The 22,643-nt window shown below is 39.0% G+C and overlaps 1 protein-coding gene across 3 annotated transcripts in view; it reads left to right on the top strand.

Moving 5' to 3' along the window:
- DENND2B (DENN domain containing 2B) overlaps positions 1–22,643 on the top strand; it is a 158,242-nt gene that overhangs the window by 14,862 nt on the left and 120,737 nt on the right. For 2 of the 3 annotated variants that reach the window (XM_063289443.1, XM_063289446.1), the window contains exon 2: positions 20,418–20,507. The gene's annotated coding sequence lies outside the window, so the exon portion shown is untranslated. Of the gene's footprint in view, positions 1–20,417; positions 20,508–21,002; positions 21,189–22,643 lie in introns of those variants that run through there. The other variant, XM_063289444.1, reaches the window with a different exon arrangement.

The raw sequence follows: 22,643 nt of genomic DNA, 5'->3' as shown, positions 1-22,643 counted from the left end.
GAATGGGGGGTTCTGATATGACAAATAATTAGGATGAGATATTTCATATGATAATACCACTAGCACCTTGCAAATGTGTTCTATTTTCCTTTCTTATGTCATTTGGGGATCTGTGATAATAACAGTGAAAGCTCTTCCCCAAACAGCTGGGTTGTGCTTCATGCCAATAGGAAGGGCTGTCTGGGCTCTCGTTGGGTGAAAGCCCAGCTTGGCCCACCTCCCAGCTTCCTGCTATAGTGCAAAACACTGGCTTGCTGTGGAGCCCAAATTCAGTGTTCTTCATATGTCTGCACCAGCCACTTCACAGGAAAGGGGCCTAAAGAATGCAAGCACGTTGCCTTTGCGGTGGAACTCATACAGAAAACTATAAACTTCAGATTGGCAAAGTTGCCTTTTCTCCAGCTACCATCTCTCTTGCTTGCTGACTGCAGTCTCAATTTCTGACTCAAGTTTACAAAGGTCTTCTCCCCCTTTTTTTCTCAGACAGAGCTTGAGGAGGTAGTGGTCAGAGAAAGAGAAGAGGGGCAAAATAGGCTGAGATATTCTGAATGTGCTTGTGTTCTCTGTCTAAGCATTGTAAGGGCCAAAGTAGATAAGAGGGATCCTGTCCCATTCATATAATAAATAAATCAATAAAATATAATATTGGAGGTAGCATATGACCAATAAAACAGATGACTGATGTTCTTGTTCTCTGTGACTTTGTCTAATACCATTTTTTTAAAACTCTCCTTCTTGGTGTTGATCATTGCAGCTTGAGGCAGGGAAATGAAATCCATATGTTATATATGAATAAAGAAGTATTTCCTGTTATCTAGCCCAAATTGGCCACCACTCCTATGCACTGAATGGCTCACTATTATGAATGTAACAAAAAAAAATTACCTCTTTCCAGTTTCTCCATAGTGTACAACATTTTAAGCACGTTCCAGAATTCAGCAGAGCCTGCAAGGTAAATGGATATGGGATTGCAGACTTCAAGTGTAAATGTACCCACACTCCTTGGGGAGTAACTCCCACTGAATTTGGTGGGGCTCCCTCTGCTAGTATGCAGATGTCTTTATAGTTCTGATGTGAGGCAGGAACAGTAATGATCTGCCTTGAAATGCATTAACATAGTGAACTATTTGACAGATAAGGAAATAACATCAGAGGAGAAAGTCTTCTGTTCGTATTTCAGCCAAACTTATGTGCACTGTATCGCTTATTCACTAAACCCTTGGGCTAACCTACAGGAAATGGAAAAATGCAATCAGCAAATCTGAATAATTCAGCTTTGGCTCTTGATCAAATATTCTGCTAAAAGGACCAGATCAATCTAAATTTGCTGATTGTATCTACCACTTTTTGTAAGTTAGACTTGTGGCATACCAAAGAAGCTGTCAAATTGGCAGGAATGCAGACAGTGTTGAATTTACACTGGTATCAGACAGTGACTGTATACTGTTGCTTTATGACCTGTATATTTAGAGTGTTATTTCTGTGGGGGGATTTTTCTTTATTTACAAAACATATGGCCTTTCTGATATGCAAAGTGATTGTGTAGCAAGATGGATGGATAGACCGACCGACAGACACACACACACTTACCAATCCAACGTATGAAAAAAAAATCAGAAAAAGACGGAGGGAGGGAAAAACAGCTGAATCTCAGGGAAAATGGTCCAGATGGTGGTAATATATAGCTTTAACACAGAAATGGGGTGGCCTGAAGAGTCTCCCAAGGAAGTTTTGGATATAAAAAACTATTTTGGGAGTGAAAAGTATGTTCGTGTGTCTACAAATAAAACCCTCTGATGTCCTGGGATTTGCCTTCCACTCATCTTCTACCTCATATTTGAATTTTGGTCCCTTCCAGATTACTACAAAAAGCTGGGAAAAAATAGGAAAGGCAGTTTGTGATGAGTTTCTCTTAGTCAGGGTTCCTTGTAGCACTTTACTTCTACTTGGGTAACGCTTGCATAAATTGTAACACAAGGACTTGGAAGCACATAACATACTCCTGGGGGTGGGGGGGAACCTTATGTACTGCACAATGTTCCTGGGAGTCAGTGTAAGAAATAGTCAAAATAAAGCAACTTTGTTTTCCTCCTTTTATCTTTTCTGTTTTGGCTACTGACAAATCTGAATTGCTTATAGCTTTCCTCAATATGTTTCACAGAATTCGGGGCCATGAAATAAGAGGAAGACTCGGTTCTGCTGTTAATATTTTCCAAGCTACATTGCCAAGCTGTGGATAAGGATCTTTCCTTAAACATATGAGACTGCAATTCCGAGATAAACACTTCCAATTAACGTTCTGCTTACCCAGAAAGTTGGTTTTCAGGGGGCAAAATCATGAAGCCTCCACCCTGGAGGCTGGAGTTTAGAAGCCCACTTTCGGTGATGCTGCAGCGGCTGGGTGCTTTCACTTTAAGCATGTGGCAGGATGCATTAGATCTGGTACAGCTGATGCCTTGCTAGGCTTGATGACAAGGGATGCAGGAAGGGGAACGCAGTAGAGAAATTGCTGGAAAGGATAGTTCCTTCTAATGTCACCCTTCTAATTGGGAGCAGTTAGGCCTGAAAAATCCTGCTCCTGTTTTCTTTCTGACCATTTTCTTTTAGTAGAAATAGTTTGTAGGTATGGTTGCATAAAGAGAAATTCACTGATTTACATCAAGCAGAGTTTCCACAAATACTAAGCCATAAATGAAGATTTATAAACCACAGTGGCTGGATTTTCACAATGTGCTATAAAAAACCAGATAAATCACATTATGGCGTAGTGCATTGTGAACTAGGCTAGTGACTGCACAAATAAGCTAAAAACAAAACAAAGGGAAAAGCAAGATTCAGGTGATAAATTGCCTAAAAGTAGCAAATTATTATATAGAAATTGATTGAACTAATGAGAATATCTTCCTAAATTCACAGTTGACTTAGATTCACCTAGCAGTTCCTGTTTCCATTCTGTCACCCACAAGAACTTTGGATGATGGATCTAATCATTATGATTTGAGGAACAGTTATGGTTGCAGGAGTGAAATTAGGGAAGAGACTGTTGGAGGGCAGCTGGAGATAATGAGACACATATTATGGACCTCTTTTCTCTGGAGCAGAACATTGTCTTCACCTATTGGACTGGACCTTGAAACCAATTGTCTCTTGTGTTGTCATTTTCAGGCTTTGGAACTTTGGCCATGAAAAATTTGGTCTTGTCAACTTTTTAAGTTCCTTCTGATCTAAGCATTGGATTTAGCCTTAATCATACTTAGAACAGACCTGTTGACTAATGTATATCTCAATTAATTTAGTGAGTCCACTTTAAATCTATTAGGGCTACTATACATGTGCTGCAGAACTTCAGATAGCCACTAGATAGCAGGGAAGAGATACAAAAAATTCTGTCTCTTTGCTGTCATCTAGCATTTGCCTGGATATTTATTTATTTATTATACTTGCATGTTATTCAGACTTCAGTGGTTTACAACAGTTACAACAATCAAAGCATCTTAACTAAAATGTCCACAGTAAAGAAAATTATACAGTCAAAACTAATAAGAAAATTAGAATTAAAATGCAACAATTCTGAATATAAATAACATAGTAGCAATGATCACAACACTCTATCAACAACCACAGATGGCATTGTCTTATTTTGTGAACACACCTCAGAAAAGCTGCATTTTCAGCAACTTTTGAAGGGCCATCAGTCTTGGGAGAAGTCTAAGAGAACTGGCACTGATCTCCAGGGAGCCACCACAGAAAAACAGCATCTCTGGGCCTCAGCCCTGCTTACCTCATGGAAGTGGGAAACAACTAGTAGCACTTTCCAAGAAGACTGAATCAGATGGGTTGATCCTAACTGAAGTAGGCAACCCTGAAGATAGGTGTCAAGGCATATAATGCTTCATAGGTTAAATCCAGCACTTTGAATTGCACCCAGAAATCAACTGGAAGCCAATGCAGGGCCCATATCACTGTGGCAATGGGTTAATGGTGATGAGTGCCAGCTAACATGCAAGCCACTGCATTTTGCATCTGCTATAGCTTTTGGATGGTCCTAAGAGCCAAACCAATGTAGAGTGCTTCTTAACAGTACATGGGCAAGGATTATCATTGCTAGGTCCTCCTGTTCCAGATAGGGATGATGTTCAAAACTGGGCATGTTCACTTAATGTGGACACTGAAGTTATTTTGTGATGTGCTACTGATTCTAACTGTTTTAATGGTTATATCTTTGATTTTGTAAACCAATGAAAGTCCTTGAGATGATACACAAACACTGTAAGTTAATAAATGAATAAACAAAACTTGTTTACAAAAAAGTCTTGTGGCATAAATCCATCTGCAGGTTGAGGGAAGATGCTGCTGATAAATTTCAGTCTCCTTAAAGTGGAAAAATTACAAGGATATGAAAACAAACCACAACCTACAACCCTTTTCTATAGTTTCTGTTCTTATATACTATATGTAATGTATCCATATTTTGGGAACTAATGTTCTTCTGGGAAATGGATTTTATAGAAAAAATCACAATTCAACATTTAGCTTAGGTAGTCCATTCAAAAAAGCAAAAGCTTCGATGCAATAGTAGCACTTCCTTTTTGACGACAGACATACTGCATGTTAATTGTGTGGAAAGAATGGTTTCCCATGCCTGAAGTGGGCGCTAGTGTTCTCTCCCAAGTCATTTGTGAGTTAACATGTACAGGAAGAACATCCATATGATCACACAGAAAATTATGTGCAGGTTACTGTATTCTCATGTGAAGCTTATTCCAAGCCAATGAGTGAAAGTTTGAGAGTAGGGACGGGGTGAGCTTTCTGCCCATGTAGAAGTCCATTTCTGCAATGATACTGTACTGTGAAGGACATAAAGGGAGCGGTATCACTACTTGATCTCATACCGAGAAAGCAGTTCTGAATAAACTAGACAGCTGTATGAAATTTGTTTTTCACTTTCTCGATTTTGCCCAGACCCCTTCTACTGGAGCTGGTAAAGCACATTTAGCTGTCCTTTATGTGAAACTAGCCAGCTGAGGAATTCATATTTTGGTTTAAGTCCAACTTTAGGCTTAAAGACTACTTTGACGTTTGCTTAACAGAGTTAACTGGATTACCCTTAGCTGCTTTCAACCAAGAATGTAATATGTCTGAATGCTGCGCGTAATGAAATGGAAGGCTTCCATTCTGGAATGGAGCAGATTTCCTGTTCATTCCATCTGCTGCTGATTTAGAATAATTGAAAAAAAATTCAGCCCTCTTACGGAGTCCAAAGAGAATATTCTCCTCCTGGAATTTAATCTCCAGGGAAATCATGAACCCAGCCTTCGAAAATCTTTTAAAGATCATTCTGTGCTAAGTGATCTTTTCCCACCAATGTTATTAAGCATGGCCTTTGCTTCTTGCTGAGGTTGCATAGACTTTCTTCCTCACCACACCCACCAATCATTACATTTCTCTTAATGGAAATCCTCAGGAAGCATTCAGGAGATTTCAGATTGGGTTAAGCGTATGGAAAAATGGTGTAGCCAGTAATACTGATACTGCTGCAGAATACCACTGCAGATCTGAAGAATGCATATCCTCTCCAGTAAATAATTACAACCACTGGCTTCATCTTACACCAAAACATAAAAGGAAGAGTTAGGAAAATAGCCCATCTAGTTCAGCATTCTTTATTATACTTTGGGCAATTAGGAAGCTTAAAAATATGAATGGCAATACTCATCTCCCAGTGTTTCTCCCTAGTAGTCTGAATATTAGGAGGAAGGAATATTAGGTATGTTTGCCGCCTTGAGTTCTTTATAAAAAAAAATAAACGGATTGAAAATAAATAAATAATTTAAGGTGTGTGGCCTGCAATTCAAGAGGTAATATGCTGTTTTCAAGATTAGTAGCTGAGGATACCCTGATTCTCTATGAAATGTCCAGCCTCTTGTCTAAAGGTGTCTAAATTGGAGGCCTTCATGACATGTGATGGTCCAATTTAACTGTTTGGAAAGAAATAGTTTTTTTTTAAATTGGTCCTGAATCTCCCCACATTTAGTTTCACTGGATGGCCCTGAGTTTTCACATGAAAGAGGAGTTTATACGTCATTATCCTGTCTCCTCCTTTCTAAACTAAAGAGGCCCTAATGCCCCAGTCTTTTCTGATAGAGGAACTGCTCTAATTCCTCCTTATTTGGGTTGTGCTTTCCAGGACCTTTTCCACTAATACAAAATCTTTTTTGAAATGCAGTGATCAGATTTACATAAGGATGTTACTAGGATTAAAGGACAAGACTTTTAAAGACAGTGATAGTGACTCCCACCACTCATTAGCACAGACACTATTCAATTAAACATAATTAAAAAGATAAAAACTAATATAAACTAAAAAAGTAAAAAAAGAAAAAGAAAAAATAGAAAGGGCAGAAAAGAAAAACACAGAAAAATAGAAAAAGAAAAATAAGAATATAATAAAGGAAAAGAAATATATAAAGAAATGACTTCCCTCTTACCACAACAAGTTTAAACAATTTTAGTAACTTATCACCTTCTCTTAAATTACAAGAAATTATCTCTTCTTCTCATGTCTTATCTATGTACAAATCCTTAAAGCCTTGTGGTTCAGTGCTGGTCAGCAAAAGTCCATTAAGAGTTACTGGAATAACAACATACCTATTTTAATCTTGCTCAAATTTATATTCCTTCCTTTAACTTTTAACAATCTTGATCTTTAATCCCTTCAAATAATGTCCTAGAACTTAATTTCTTTTCATTTTTTCTTTGTCATTTTTCACAAAATCCTTCAAAACTTTTAACAAATTTCTTTCGTAAATCCAATATAAGAAAGTTATCCAGGTCACCTTTTGGATTGTTATTTGTATATTTATTTATTTATCTATCAATCAAATTTATCACTGCCCATCTCTCCCACAAGGAGGGACTCTGGGCGGTTCACAATAAAAACATTCAACCACAATATAATATACAATAATATACAACAGTATCAATGACATAAAAATATAAATATATTAAAATATAATAAAATCCAGATGGCTAAGATATTCCTTCTATCTGCAAGCAAACAGGGCAATTCTATGGAGCTAACCATCCCCAAGAAGAACTATTCTCTTTCCCTCCCCAGGCATGTTGACAGAGCCAGGTTTTTAATTTTTTTTGGAAGTCCAAGAGCGAGACGACCTGCCTCACCTCCAGGGGGAGAACGTTCCGTATATCCCTTTTAATGATTAAGACATCAGCTGGTTTCATTTGTATATCCAGTGTAGCATCTTTTTCCATATTATTCTTGTAGCCTATCATTTTTAAATCTATATGTAAATGGCAAAAAAGCAGAGCAAATAGATAAAGTCATTTTACTAAAAGTTGGAAACTTTACTAAAGATGGGACAATTACTAATATGTGGCTCTGTTGCAAGGAATGAATGTTGAAAGAAGCAAAAATAGGTGTGTTTTTGCTTATGTTGCTATATGGAAATGAGAGTTGGGTATGTCTGGAGAAATATAAAAGTTAAGTTGAATGTGATGTGACTGGGTTACTTTAGAAGTGTGTATGTTAAAGCCAGAAGACATAGGGTCAAGAATGAATGGTTCCTGAATGAATGTAGATTGAATACAAAAGTGAAAGAAATATAAAAGTAGTATGTTGAGGTGAGCTGGTCATATAGAGAGAATGAATGAGGATCAAATCACAAAGCAAATATATGACAAAAGAGCAAATGGGATAACAAGGAGAAAGAGAAGTTATGGTTCGATGAATTTTATGAGATCCTCAAAAAGAAAGAAATTTTAAGACCAAAATGCAATATATTCAGCAGTATATGGATGTGGTGGAAGCAAGGATGGTTTGCAACAATAGAAAGGTATGGAGAGGAAAATGAATATTGTTGGTATAGATTTAGTTATATTTCTTTTCCTTTCTTTTCTTTGGTTCACTACTTCTTACTCTTTTCTGTACTTTATAAAACTTTCCTTTCCCCAGAAGGAAATTGCATGATGGGTACATATGTATGTATGTCCTTTCCCCAGGGACATGCTATTGGGAAAATACTGAAGGTGACCTCTTCATATTGATATGAACCATGTTGAGGCCTTCTAAGAATGAACAAAACTACCAGGAAAGCATTCTATAAATGACCAAGTTTCTTGGGATGCCTCCCAGGGTCTGAGGTTGGGTCTTGTAGATACTTGGCAGCAGGAATAAAACCATCAAGATTAGGATTGTTTGTTGTCGAACAGATTTTAACAACAAATGAGAATTTCTAAGGAAGATTTGCACATGTCTTAAGGGATTTGCCAGGGAGAAAAATGCTTTTTATGGAAAGGGGAAAGGAATTTTTTCAGCAATTGGTTGCTACACATTTGTTCTTCAAGAGTTGATGAGACAGTGAAGAAATACCACATGGTTCAAACCAAGCAACAAAACAAAAAGCAAGGTACCCACTTCTAAAAGCTCCATTTTGGTTGCATTCAAGTGGAGTTACTGTGCTTGAACAGGCATGCTCAGAGCCGTGTTTTGGCTCAGGGGAATGCCATACTTCTATATATCAAATGCAAGTATTGTATGTCTACCAGTGTTTCTCACTACAGACTCACGGTTTGGACACCATACCTTGATGAAAACATGGTGCTTTTGGACCAACCTAGAAGTTAGAATTCCTGTGCAATAGAATTTAAGGATTTGTAGATGTTGTCCTTCCTTGAGGTGTTCAATGTGGAAAATTCTGGCTTATTTTAAATACATTTTAAAAGGTACTTATTGCCATCTTGCTGTTCACAGAACATATTTACTATTAAAATAAAAATGCTCATTGCTGTTTCATTTTTTTATGTATTGCTACTGGCTTTTTAAATCCTTAATGCATACATGTAAAGTATAAATTGGCTTTAATCTATAACAAAAGAAAAAAAAATCAATACTTCACCTCAGAACTGAATGAAAATACAAACAATAAAGAGGAAAAAATACAAATAACAAACAGAAAAAAGAAGAAAAAGTTGTAATATATTTATAAATAATGGAGCTCAAGTTTTAGACAAAAAATTAAATCTTGTCCACACAAAATCATATTGATTATATTTTCTACCACATCATTAATTCATGTGTAAAAAATGTGTGCATATCATCAATCCAGGGTTAAATCAGGCTTTTTAGCTGCTACCCATGCATAATAAATCGAAAGTTCTCCATATTTAATAGGTCTCAAGTGTTTGGGATAAGATTTAACATCACATCTTTGACCCTCATTTTGTTCCCCAACACTATTATCTGCAATCTTATTAATCACTTTATAACTTAATTTTTTTTTTGTCTGGATAGTGCTGCTATCCAAAGTGATGACTTTGACAGACACTTACATTTCATTTACTGTGGTGTTCCAGTTGGGATAAATATCTTTTTGTAATCCATTACTCCATCTTGTCATCCAAGTGGACATGTGGGTAATTGCAAATCCACAACAATGTCACTTTTTATAATCACCTATTATCAGGTAAATATGAAATGTCCCTGGCTCATTTATATTTCTATTTTAATGCCATTTTTTGACAGCCAAAAGTATACTTTTAATACCATGCAAATTTATTTGAAAATAAGTCCAGTTGAACAGAGCTGCACTATATTTGAATGTATTGTTTTATTTTGTTAGGTTAAATAAAAAACTGACCCATTTGGATTAATTATTTCTTGATTTGATTGTTATTTTTTGGAGTCTTTTTGTGAAAAAATCCTTCATTGCTTAGAAACCAATCTAATTATACAGTATGTGTGCGTGATCAGAAGTAAAACAAAACAAAACATACTTTAAAGCAGTGTTTCTCAACCTCAGCAATGTTAAGAGGTGTGGACTTTAACTCCTAGAATTCCCCAGTGCTGGCTGGGGAATTATGGGAGTTGTAGTCCACGCCTCTTAATGTTTCTGGGGTTGAGAAACACTGCTTTAAAGGTAGACTTTAAACTCTGCAGTTCCTAGCCATGCAGTACTAATAGGATTAGATCTGAGAACACTTTGTGGATTGGTTATCCTTGCACCTTTATTTTTATCAGCATGAACAGGCTGTGTCTGTAGTTTTTACCACTCTGAAAACTTGCCTGATTCCAGAGTACTGCAAGAATAGACCAGACAATGCAGGGTTAGTTTAATCCAAAGCAATGGAAAGGGGAATGTGCATTTTCCTCTTTTCAGAATTCTAATCCTGTTACCAGGAGAAAGTAGCACAGATGTCTTTCATTCCCAAATGTTATGGTGTCTAGGTGAAAACTTTTCTAAAGGCAGCACTTCAAATGTCAGTGGCTGCATTAGTTCTAGACTCAACTAGCTGAAAATTACTGAACTAGATGACCTGTTTCCATGAATAAACCATTTACCAGAATGCCTTTGCCTCTGTCACTCTCCTCAATTCCCCTCCTTCCTCATGTTTGTTGTTTGGTTTCTTCCAGATGTGCAGGATTATCCTGCTATGAACTGTAACAAATCAATAAAATTCATGTTTTAGAGCAGGGAATGAGCAAGCTTTTACTGGCTAGGAGTGCACTTTCGGATGCTGAGAGCCACTGTGGGTTGGGCAGTGATGTTATGTCATTATCCAGTTAATCCACCTCATATAAGTGCAGGATGGTCCAACATAATGGTACTGCAGTCTGGACCTCTGCCTTTCTTGGTCGGTGAAAACCTCCAGGGAGGTGACAGGAAATTGGGTCAGGATGGTGGCAAGTACATCTTTGAGGAGGAGGTGGTGGTGGTGTGTGCTGCCTCCTCAAGAAGTCTTGATTCTTGAGGAGGAAATGGGGGAAAGATTGTTGAGAAAGTGATGGTGGTGCAGCAGATGAGGACCCTGAAGGAAATGGATTATTTGGACTGATTCCAGGCCTGGGTATAGTACAGAGACAACACTGATCATACTTGTGGATGATCACTAGCAAGACTAGATAAGGAGTGTGAGACCTTCCTGGTGTTGCTTGATTTCACATCAGCCTTTGATACCATCAATATGGTGTCCTTCCAGGGAGGATTGGGTGTGAGGGGCACTCTTCTGCAGTGGTTCTCCTTTCTAAAGGGGTGGTTCCAGTCAGAGGTGGTAGTGGGGAGAAATCAGGCCCTAGGTTCCTCGGTTATGGGTGCTGCAGGGCTTGAACCTCTCCCTGCTCTAATTCAACATCTAAATGAAGCTACTGGGTGAAGTCATTCACTGACACAGGGTCAGGTATCATCTTTACAGCTTGACCCTGGCTTGATCAAGTGATGTTGTCAAAATGTGTTCAGGTTCCTGGAGACTGTAAAGGTCTGGATTGGGAAGAACAGGTTGAAACTTAATCCTAGCAAGATGAAGTAGCTCTGTGTACATAAGCTATCTCATTCTGAAGAGATACCATCTTTAGCTCCGGCTGGAGTCATGCTCCCTCACAGAACTGGCTCATAATTTGGGAGCCCTCCTGGACTCACAACATCTGCTCGGTGAGCAAATAGCAGCTGTACCCAAGAAGGTCTTCACACAGCTCCACCTTGTGCACCAGTTACCTTAACTCCTGAGGTTCCTTGGCAGTCAGCAGCAAGGGACAGCAAAGGGTGACATGGGGGCAGTGTGGATTTGAAAGAGTAGAAATGTCTCTGCAAAAATGCCCTGAGTCAATTTTGAGTGTTTTAGTTGGTCTGACCACTTTCCTGACAGATGGCAAGACAGAAGAGAATCTTGCTTATCCAGCGCTGTCAAACACATCAGCCTGTATTTTCTTAAAACTGGGCTCCTAAAAGAATAAACTTTGGCTAAGCACACTCAGTATAACATCCTTGGAAAGTGGGAGACTGAGAGCATCAAAACAGGCTTTCTGTCTTCTCTGCCATACCATTTCTCCTCCTTTATTTAAATTGACTTTATTTCTCTCCCTTGTTTTAATGATGCTACTATGCTGTATCTGATTTATTTATTTATTATCAAATTTTGAGGCTGCCCAACTCCTTAATGACTCTGGACAACTTCTAAATTATTTATTTACTAAAACTGCCTTTGCAACCAGAGTTTGAAGTGAACATCTTATTACAAGGGATCCTGACTATCATTTATGATGATAGATCTGTGAAAATACAGTGCTATCCTAGGGCTAAAGAAGGCATGGGAGACCAACATTAAAATAGCCAAGGCAGGGACACAGTGTGTACAAAATCAGCCAACTGTACATTGTAACTGATAGGCTGTTCCTGATAAGGAAAATGGTATTGGGAAAATGATCCCCAATTTTTTTGTCAACAAAGTAATACTTAGTGTGAAAATAAAGTAGCATGCATAATTGTCTCAATAACAGAATTTGTTTATACAGTTTCTTGGCAATATGGAGCAGTGTTTCTATAGAACAGTGTTTCCCAGCATGAATTCTGGGAGCTGAAGTCCACACATCTTAAAGTTGCTAAGGCTGAGAAACACTGATGTGGAGCAAATAAGCACTATAGGGCTTTTCCTTGCAATGTTCTTAGTGTTTTTGTTCTTACTGTAATCTGCAATAAACTGCACTTCACAGAACATAAGCACTGAGGAAAGGAGAGATTTCCACAATAGAAAAGCCGTGTTGGCTTTCCAGTCCAAATCAGGGGCATGTTCTGGAGTCAGTTCCATAGTGTGTGATTAAGCTGCCACATGCAGTTTAACCTTGTGGGTGACTCTAGAGGCCAAATGTTTCCACAGTCTCACCACTGCTCTATTTGCACAAGACTGCATCATTTGGAGAGTGCAACAAGAACAACAATTCATATTGCATTTTTTGCCCAGGAAACACTTACCTAAATTCCCTGTTGTTTAATGTTGGGTGACTTCTTAAAAACTCCAAGGAGCCCAGGAGCAGAATTTCTTTTCCGAAAGATACCTGTTTAAAGTAAAATTGATGCCAGTGATATGTGTAAAAGGCACGTGGGCACAATATTAAGGACTGGAACCCTCTTAACACTATACATGTATTAACTCTTTAATGCGTAGAAACCATATGGAACAAGCCAGTCAGCCAGGAATGTCAGCTTCCCAGTCAGGCAAACCAAACACACCAGTTACCCACAACTAGAAGGTCTTGATGCCCTGAGACACTAAACTTCAGCTACTATTTCCCACTACCTATTCCGGGAAAAGTTTGCATTTTGGGAAAGTGGCAGACTTCTTGCCCAAATGCCAATTTCTTGGCAACCGAACTAGCTAAATTGACCAGTCACACAGGACAATAGGAGACTGATGTAACAGGATCCAAAAATTTCAGTGGGAACCACAGTCTACCACCAATTCTGGGCAATCTCCCAAATTCAGAAAACACTTGATTCCTCCTGGTTTACTGAGAATGTCCTCTGCCAGCTGATAAAAGAGAATGTTTGATACAAATTTGAAAGGCACTATTGCCATGGTTGTAAATTTTCTGATAATGACCAGAGAGCACTGCCTACAAGAGCCTAGGGATCAAGCACCAAAGAACGTCATGAGCTGGCCTGAACACACAGCCAGAGTAGTGCTTCAGACAGAGGGCAGGGCCCTGGTGGCTGCTTTATATAGCTCTAGGTGCTGACATGGCTTGATTAGGGCCATTGTTGCCCTCTTCTCTGAAAATCCTGTGTTGATCCCTTTTGCTCAACCCTTCATAGCTGTTGGCCTGTTCTTGGGTTAGGGGCCTTTCCCCCAATCTAACCCTCATTATCTGATCTGGGTCTCACCTGCTTAGGCTAATTGTCTCCCGAAGCTGCTGCAGGTGCTTGATTGCTGGCTGGATCTGCAGGCTGACAGTCTGTCTGGTCTGCCTCTTCAGCCTCTGACTCAGAGGATTCAGATGAGACCATAACCGGCAATGCCTTTTTTACACTACCAGTTCACTAATTGCTCTACCCTACTAATGCAGAGTTGGATTGGACTATCTTGCTAAAATAGTATTACAAAAACAGTGTAATTTGAAATGACACATCTGTTGCCTCAGTAGTCTAACTGACTCAGCTTGTCTTAACAATATAGAGCAAGGCTGTGCGGTACTTCAGATTTGATTTATCAGCCAAAGAAGTAAAAAAAAAAAAAATTGGTGGTAGATAAATAGTGGGCTGGAAAGTTTGGAAGTTTCATTATGGAAATTGAAATCCAAAATATTTGAGCTGTTATCAGCTTTGAGTAGAGATTTCAGAGTGGATTTCCCTGATGCAATGCCTCTTTAGACCTAACAAAATATTGTTTATAGCTCCCTAATACACCAGTAATGAATCACAGTGGAAGCTAAGAAGCCCTTAGAAAGCATGAGTGAAGATGATTCAGCTTGAATAACTTCACTAGACACGAGGTGGAGGTGAGTCAGGTCTGGCTGTACAGACAAGCACTGTATTTTTCAAGAGCGTGACTGGAAGCGACAGAAAGCTGGCTTGTTCTCTGAACCTCCACTGGTACTGAGGTTCCCCTGAAAGCTGAATAATTTATATTCTTATATTCTTATATTTTTATTTTATTAGTGAAGTATAACAACAATAATCCATGGTATTACAATAAAAAACGGCATACGTTACAGGGATTAACAGGCAATCCATTGATTGCCCTCAATAGGTGGCTTTGCACATCATATTAAGGCATAGTAAAATTTGTTTGGTTTACTATGGTGTGTCAACTCAGCCCCTGTGTCCTGTAAATCATAGGTTTGGGCTTACTGCATTACTGCACTGTTTGTACCTGCTCAGCTGTTTATTCAACAAATCACAGTTAAACGATCCGTGGACTAATGTGCTGTATCAGCCAGTTCAGTGGGCTTCCAAGGCTGAGTGAACAGGACTGGCACAAGGCTGCTGGGAGCCCTCACTAGGGCCAAGCCAGACAGTTTCTGGCCTGGAGCAAAGCTTAAGGTGGTCCACCCTCCTATCCCATGTGCAATGCCCATTGAATGGGTAGCATTCTCCATTGCACCAAGGCAGCATGCTGCTTAGAGGATGTAGTACAGACTATATAATGCACAACTTTGCTCCAATACTTTGCTGCTTCCTCGCATGTACTACCTGATGAAACCACTTTGCCCTGACTAGCAGCTGGCACAGTGGCCACAAAAGTTATACACAAGCCATGGCATTTTGAGTCATTCCTTACATCTGCTGTCTAGACCATGGTCACTAAACCCTGAAGCCCAGCACTGCCCAATGGATAGAGTCCCTTGTCGGATGTGTTTTGGTCCATGTTGTTGTACAGAGGGACCAGACCTCGCTTTGTGTGTGTGTGTTGTGTTTTATGGATTTGTCCCTCTGGTGGGAGGAGATAGACGGTGACAAATTTGATAAATAAATAAAAAATAGTATACTGTGAGCTGCCCAGAGTCAGTTTGGAGTCCGCTGGTGGAAAAGAAAGGAAAGGAAAGGAAAGGAAAGGAAAGGAAAGGGCCACAGGCTGCAGCTGCTGAAAAACAGAGATGTTGCCAAGGCTGCAGAATTGCCCATCCCAATCTAAAAGTTATACTGAGGGCAACAGAGCCCAAGAATAATTTCCCTTCCTTTCATTTTGGGGTGGGTATTTGTGTCAGGGTTTGAGTAGTTAGCTGCTAATGGAAACTCAAATAGATTTTTGATTAATCAGGGGGACAGCATTGTTTTAGTAGCTCTGATGATTTCATGGAGAAGTGAAATTCTAAGCGACAGCCGTCTCTGTAAACCAAATTAACGAGATGCCATTAGGAAAGGTTCAAAGGCAGTTTCAGTATTCTTTTTTTCCCTAACAAAGTGCTGGATGATGTATGGAAGGTTTGGGGTGCTATGATTATATCAGAATTAATATGCAAACAGAAAAATAGGCAGGATAGGAGCCTTTAGAACTCAGTATCTGCACCACATTTTCATTCCCACAAGGGGGAGTGTTGAGCATGCTGCTTTCCTCTCCTAGGACAAATGTGGATCTTTCCGAGTTTCTAAGGCCTAATGCTGAGAGCTTTCAACATTTTCACCAACTGCCTTCAAAGGAAGTCTCCAAGGCCCTGTCTTAAAGTTTAAAAGGTTTTGATGGGCTTCTGCCATAACCGAAAGTCTTGCAGAAGTTCCCATTGAGTTCAATAAGATTAAGAAAGAATCCTTTTTATTCCCATAGCTACAGCACGAGATGCTGGTATAATTAAAATTATTTTTATTTTATAATGTAGATAGATGGCAGGATGCTGTGGTGGATAAGGTGCCACATTGGATGACCAGTCACACATTTTTACTTCTACCTATAGAGTGGCTGTTGTGGAGATAAAACAAGGAGGTATCTTTTTGAGTTCTTGGAAAAAAAGCAAATTATAAATGGAAATAGTAGTAGAACATAATACATACATGGATATTGATCACACTGTTCACTTTGTGAGTAAGTAGCACTAGGAAAAGCACAGGCAAAGAGAAAAGAAATACATATCTAAATCTAGCTTACACCAATATCATTAACTATACGTCTCCATAACATTCTGTCCTTGTATCTACCATGTCCATATATTGATTAATACTGCACATAGCTTTTTGTTCTTTGAACTTTTCAACTCTCTCTTTTTCAGGATCTCATCAACTCCATCCAACCATGACATTCTAGATTTCTTTCTTCCTCTCAAACCATTTATTTTTCCTTTATATACAGTACTGTATTTGTTTTTTCAATTTGATCCCCATTCATTCTCTCTACACAGCCAATCCATCTCAAGGTATTTCTTTCATAAAATTCACTCACATTCAGTCCACATTCAAAGAGTTCCAATTCATCTTCTACCCTATCTTTTCTTGTTTTACGAAACAAATTTCTTTAAGTAATTCATTCCACTACATTCAACTTCTGTGTTTCTTTTGACATACACCACTTTCATTTTCATATTGCAAAGTGGGTAAAGCACAGCTACCCCCAGCTAGTTTTGTTTCTTTCAACACTCATTCCTCAGAACCTATCCCATACTACCATTCTACTGACATTTGCACATTTTAAAATTTCTCCATTTTCCCATTTTTGGTAAACATTCTACCAAGGTACACAAATTACAGACTACTTTGTTTTTTACCATTTATAAATAACTTGCAGTTATTCACTCCATTTTCCCTGTCAAACACAACCACCTTGATTTTTGATACATTAATTTTCAGGTCAATACTTCTTGTTGCATCATACAGTTTGTCTAATACTTGCTGCAAATCATTTGTGTTCTCAGCCAACATAATTTCATCTGCATACAAAAGGACATACACATTCATTCCCCAGGCAACCTTCCTTTAATATCTGTGTTTCGTATACATACAGGTAGTCCTTCAGAGACCAAAGTTATGATGGTGCTGAATGAGTGGTACTTATGATCGGTCCTCAAGGTTCCAGCCGTTCCAGCACCCCTGCGATCACGTAAACGCAATTTGGGTGCTTGACAACTGACTCGCACTTACAACGGTTGCAGCATCCCATGGTCACGTGATTGCCATTTGCAACCTTCCCTGCTGGCTTCCCATGAACAAAGTCAATGGGGAAGCCAGCAGGGAAAGTCACAAGTTGCTCTGTTAAGTTGTTCCCACTGCTTGCTCTCCCAAGGCACCCCTGGGTGCACCCCAGGCCTTGCCACACTGGTGCTGCGCTGTACACCCTCCTCCCCTGCCTGGCTGTACTCCATAGCACTTACCTGCCTGCTGGCCTGCTTGCGAGCTGCCTAAGGAAAGGCTTGTGACCAGGACTTGCAACTTCCTGCTGGCTTCCCCATTGACTTTGCCTGTTGGAAGCCAGCAGGAAGTTGCAACTTCTGGTCACTTGAGGCCTTTGCTTAACGACCTGTGATTCTCGCTTAACTATGGCAACAGGACTGCCGGGATTGCTGTCTCTAACTGATGCGGTCACATGACGTCACTCTTTATGACCACATTGTTTAGCGATGGAAATGCCAGTCCCAATTACCATCATTAAGCGAGGACTCCTGCATATCCATAAATGTATTAAACAACCATTACCCATCCTTATCTTAACATCCTGCTCAATGCTCAACCATTTCTTAACTATTCTATTTATTCTCATGCATGCTTTTGTAATGATAGTCGTAGTTATAATAATGTAAGATCTCATACATCACTATGATATACACATACATTTAATTATGTGCTCAACTTAGGAAATGTCTAGGGTATGAATTGGCAGAAGTAAATCTGAGTATGATCCAGCATAGCTCCAAGCCCAGGTTGGAGCATATAATGTGGTAATGAGGGTGGCAAAACATTAACATTTCTCTGTTCTCATTACATTGGATGAATGCTGTCTGGCAAGTGGCCATTATCCTACTAGGGAAGGACGGATGGAGCAATTTCCCTCCAGGATGCTGAGGCGTGTTTGCAAGACATTTTACTGATAAAGTTACTTGTATTTGCTCTAACTTAAAACTTTTTAAGTAGAGACAAGGGGATAAATTGGACAATGTATTGACTGTCTATCCTGTCTACAATCCTATTCTTTTGATTGTATGGACTCCAAGGATGTGACAGGATTCCTGGCAGAAGATACTCAGTTATATATCTCTACTCTGGCTAGATAGGAGGTGCAGTGGATGTTCTTACCCAGTGTTGTATAGAATTGGATTGGATGAAACAAGCTACATTTTAATCCTAACAAGACAGAGTTGCTTTTTGTCCAGAAGCCTTCAAGTTTGGGCATGGTCCCTATGTTGCTCTGACCAAGATTGTTCTGCTGCTGAGAAAACAGGTCCTCAGTTTGGGGGTTCTACTTACACAACAAAAGGACTGTGTTCAGAGTCTCAACTTTGGCTAATATGCTTAGTCAATCAATCAATAAGTAAATAAAGGAGCAGGAGGTGACCATCATGTGTGTTCTCTTTAGCTAGACATGCTCTCCTTGGGGCTGCTTCTGAAGACCACCCAAAAACTGGACTTAATGTATCTCACATACTGGCGGGGGAAAGCCACTGCAGCATTGCTTCATATACGTTGAGCATACTGCAGTATGCTTCTGAGTACAAAAAAAGTGCTGGTTTTGTCCTATGAAGCTCTACATGGCCTGGGTCCATGTTACATATAGGACTGTCTTTTCCAAGTAGACTCTGCCCTCCGTATGCAATTAGCTCAGGAAGTGATGTTCTGAGCTCACCTCCTTTGGATATTAGAGGGGCTGGGAGCTTGAAAGTAGACTTTTTTCTGTGGTGACCTTCACTCTGGAATAGTCTATATTACGGGTTTTTCAGTAGCCCAGTCTTGTGGACCTACTCAGTGCATCAACAAGGAAGAGCCTCAAGCAAGAATCAACAGTTTTTTTTTCTTTTGAAATTAATCTAGGTCCCTGAAGAAACAGAACTAGAGAATGAAAGTGAAAAGGGCAAAGAAATACATTGTGCACTAATCTTCAACTTCAGATTTTTGTATTATGTTTTATTTTGCCATTGCATAATAAGGATGAAGGAATTAGCAATCCTAGTCATGAGCTTTCCTGGAAAAGTTAAGTTCTGATGCAAGCCCAGGAACTGAAGAGCTAATGCAAGGAAGTACTTTCCTACTCAGGATTTCTGACTGAGCACATAGCACCTTGGAAATTCCAAGCTTCTTTATTACTCATCATTGGTTTAATAACTCCTTGAAGGTTTGTACAGATGTGTGTGTATATATATATATACCTACATTTCTAATTTTCTTGTACTTTTTTTTGCAAGGGAAATCCTAACCTTTTAAATTATAGTTTTGCATATACCTAAAATTTACTTTCAAAATATGTTTTATGTATATATGCTGAGTATCCTGATTTAGTGAATTCATTGTTTTGTTTGAGCTGGGTCTTCAGCCCTGCTGGTTTTATGTTATTGTTGTCTATCAAAATATTATTTGATTCTATATTTTGCCCTGTGTCTTATAATGGAAAGGATTCTTCTTCTCCTTCTTCTCCTTTTTCCCCTTCTTCCCTTCATCCTTCTCTTAAAATCAGCCTTATTAGTATTTCATGGTACCTACTGCCCAAGTCCTGTTGCTAAAGTCAGCAATGGATACAACTCTATGAAATGGCTGAGCAGTCTCAATCAAACTAACAGTAATTATGCCATTTTAATAGCCTTTGTACTGACTGTATGTTCAAATATTAGGAATTTTTTAAAAAACCAATCCCTTGGTGAAGACTAATCTTAAAACCAGAAAGCTTATCAAAGAGATGTACATTTTGCTCTCTACTGCAAAGTAAGGAAGGGTTTATTTTGGTCAGTCTGATGAAATAGTTTTAAGTGACTGAATCTGACAACCTTGGGACTCGTTCTGTGCATATCCAAGTACACTTCCTGTCATTAATTGTACATATGACAAATATAACCAGGTGCAGCCAAAGCAAAGAGGTGGTGAATTGGGATGAAACGTCTATCATTTGTGATATGTTGAATCGTAGATGCTGGAAACAAGGAAAACAGTTGAGAGAAGGGGCTGCATCTCATGTCACAAGGTGGTCTCCTTCCTGAAGTATATTTTTCTTCTTAACTGCAGAAGGATGAAAGAATACCAGATATTCAGCTTGGTGACAAGGAAGATCTTCAGACATTAAGGGACCTGCAAAAAACAGAGTTAAGCCGTAAGGTATGTCTTGCTGCAACAGCAGTTTTTTAACCTTGAGATTCTTACTATTGTGTGTCCAATCCATGTCAGAGAGAAATACAGATTTGTAACAACGCCACAGGCCACATATGCTTGCACCTTCAGTGAGTCAAGAGCAGGCCCTCCTCTTTTATTGCATAATAAGTTTTGGCAAGGCAACCTGTCCCTGCCCCCTCCTGTCTACACAACGTCACTTGCTGAAAAAATGTTATCTTTCCTAATCTGCAATAATTAATTACAGACCAGACTAGAGTTCTTTTGCAGGATCTTTCTTGACAGGAATCATGGAGGAGGGGCAGATTGCATTTAAAAAAAAAGTGCTTGTTCATAGATGCCTTCCAAAAAGCTGACTCTCTGTGTGAGTGTGCATCTGCGCAGAAAGCAAGGGAGCATGTGTGAGAGAAAGGGTGAGAGAGACTGATCTCCATGACAACTGACCCAGCCAGTCTGTGTACTCTCTCTCTCTCTCTCTCTCTGTGCAATCATTTCGGATGAAATCTGCTCTGTGAAAGGTCATGTGAAGGAGTTGTGGGAAGCACAGCAGGTATTTTACTCCAATTGGTGCTAGCCCTCAAGCCTCCCTGCTAATAGGGCAATTTTTTTTTTGGTCTGGGAAATACAAAACCAAGCATGGCATGGAAAGGAATGTCTGTTCTGTGTCAGGTAATGAAAACTTTCTATTTTGTGTTTCTCTTCCTTCTTCCCTCTTGCATTGTTTCTCCTTCGTTCTTGCTCTTTCCTGTTAAGGCATTTATTCCGAACAGAATGTCAGCATATGTTTTGGAAGTCCCAGGCTCTTAGGAGTGATGTCATACTCAGCAGTTGGACTTTGTTAAGCAAAGGCGGTGGTGGGGGTGGGGGTAGTGAGCTTTCTCTCCCCCCAATCCCCATAGAGATCTTTTGGAGTCCTTGGTGAATCTGTACTGGGATTACTTCTGTTTTGTTATATGATATATTCCTACAACAAAGACGGGGAGGAAAATTAGGAGATTTTTTGTTGTCTGGAAGATGGTAGATTTAAAACCACCTCAGTGATGATGGTTTCATTCAAAGTAATTCTTTTGCTGTCTTCATTCAGTATTTGCTGTATTTTTTCTGGTGACTGAAATCCCTACAGCTGCAATCTGAGACATATTTTCTGAGCATTACATTTGCTCTATATGAACAAAAAATGTCAATGGAACAAGCGTAGTCATCCAGTGTTTGTTAGTGTGTTTGTGTGTGTATACAATTCATTTCTATACATGTTTTACTGCTGTCATTGCTGTCCCAACAGTGAGTAGAATAGGATTCTTTAGAAGCATGTCTTTTGGGGAACTTTTTTTGATGTTGCATGAGAATTTGAACTGTTGCTGGTAGGTGATTTAAAATAAAGATGGCTTAAATGAATTTTCTATGGAGGTAAAGCAGAAGTATAATTTTCACAGTGTATTCCAGAACATTCAATGAGAATATTCTTATTTGTTTTTTGCAGTTTTTTTAAAAACTTTGGTTTGTCTAATAGGAGTTGTTCCTTAATAAAGAGGTTTTTTTTCTTTAAGGGAGTGTGCCACAAGGATTTTCAAAACCTTTTATGGTAAATTCCTTGTGGGTGCAGATGTAAGAAAATTCAGTTTAGATGAACTATTAAAGATTTAAAAGAAGTGCCTCAGGCTATGATTTTATAACAGGTATCTCTGGAGGAAAAGATAGTTAATGTCATGGGGCTTGTATAACAAAACCAGATAACCTCTTGTTTAAAAAAAGTGCTATCTAATATAAAACCAAATACAGCAGACTGACAGTAATAATTTGGGATTCTTGAAGTTATCACTGAGAGATCAACTAGGGACAGGGCTCATTGTTCACCTTCTGATCATTGTATAAATATGGGACATTTATACTCCAGGCCCCAGTTTCTCGCCTCAGCATTTTCTGCTGGTTATTTTGAATTTTCTTCTGGTGAAATATCCTAAATGACATCTGCCACCCCATCCTCTTTTTATTTCTGCTAAAGAAAGGCATGCAAAATATAAAGCTAATCCAAACAACAGGCATTCAACAGGGTCATCATACAGCAGGATACTTTTTAAAAATGTGTTGGTGTCCAGCTTTTTCTCTTTTTTCTATGTAGAAATG

This window comes from Candoia aspera, chromosome 1, assembly GCF_035149785.1.
Source record: "Candoia aspera isolate rCanAsp1 chromosome 1, rCanAsp1.hap2, whole genome shotgun sequence".
Classification (NCBI taxonomy): Eukaryota; Metazoa; Chordata; class Lepidosauria; order Squamata; family Boidae; genus Candoia; species Candoia aspera.
Note: the sequence above shows the minus strand (reverse complement) of the source record. Positions and strands in the feature narration are given on the sequence as shown.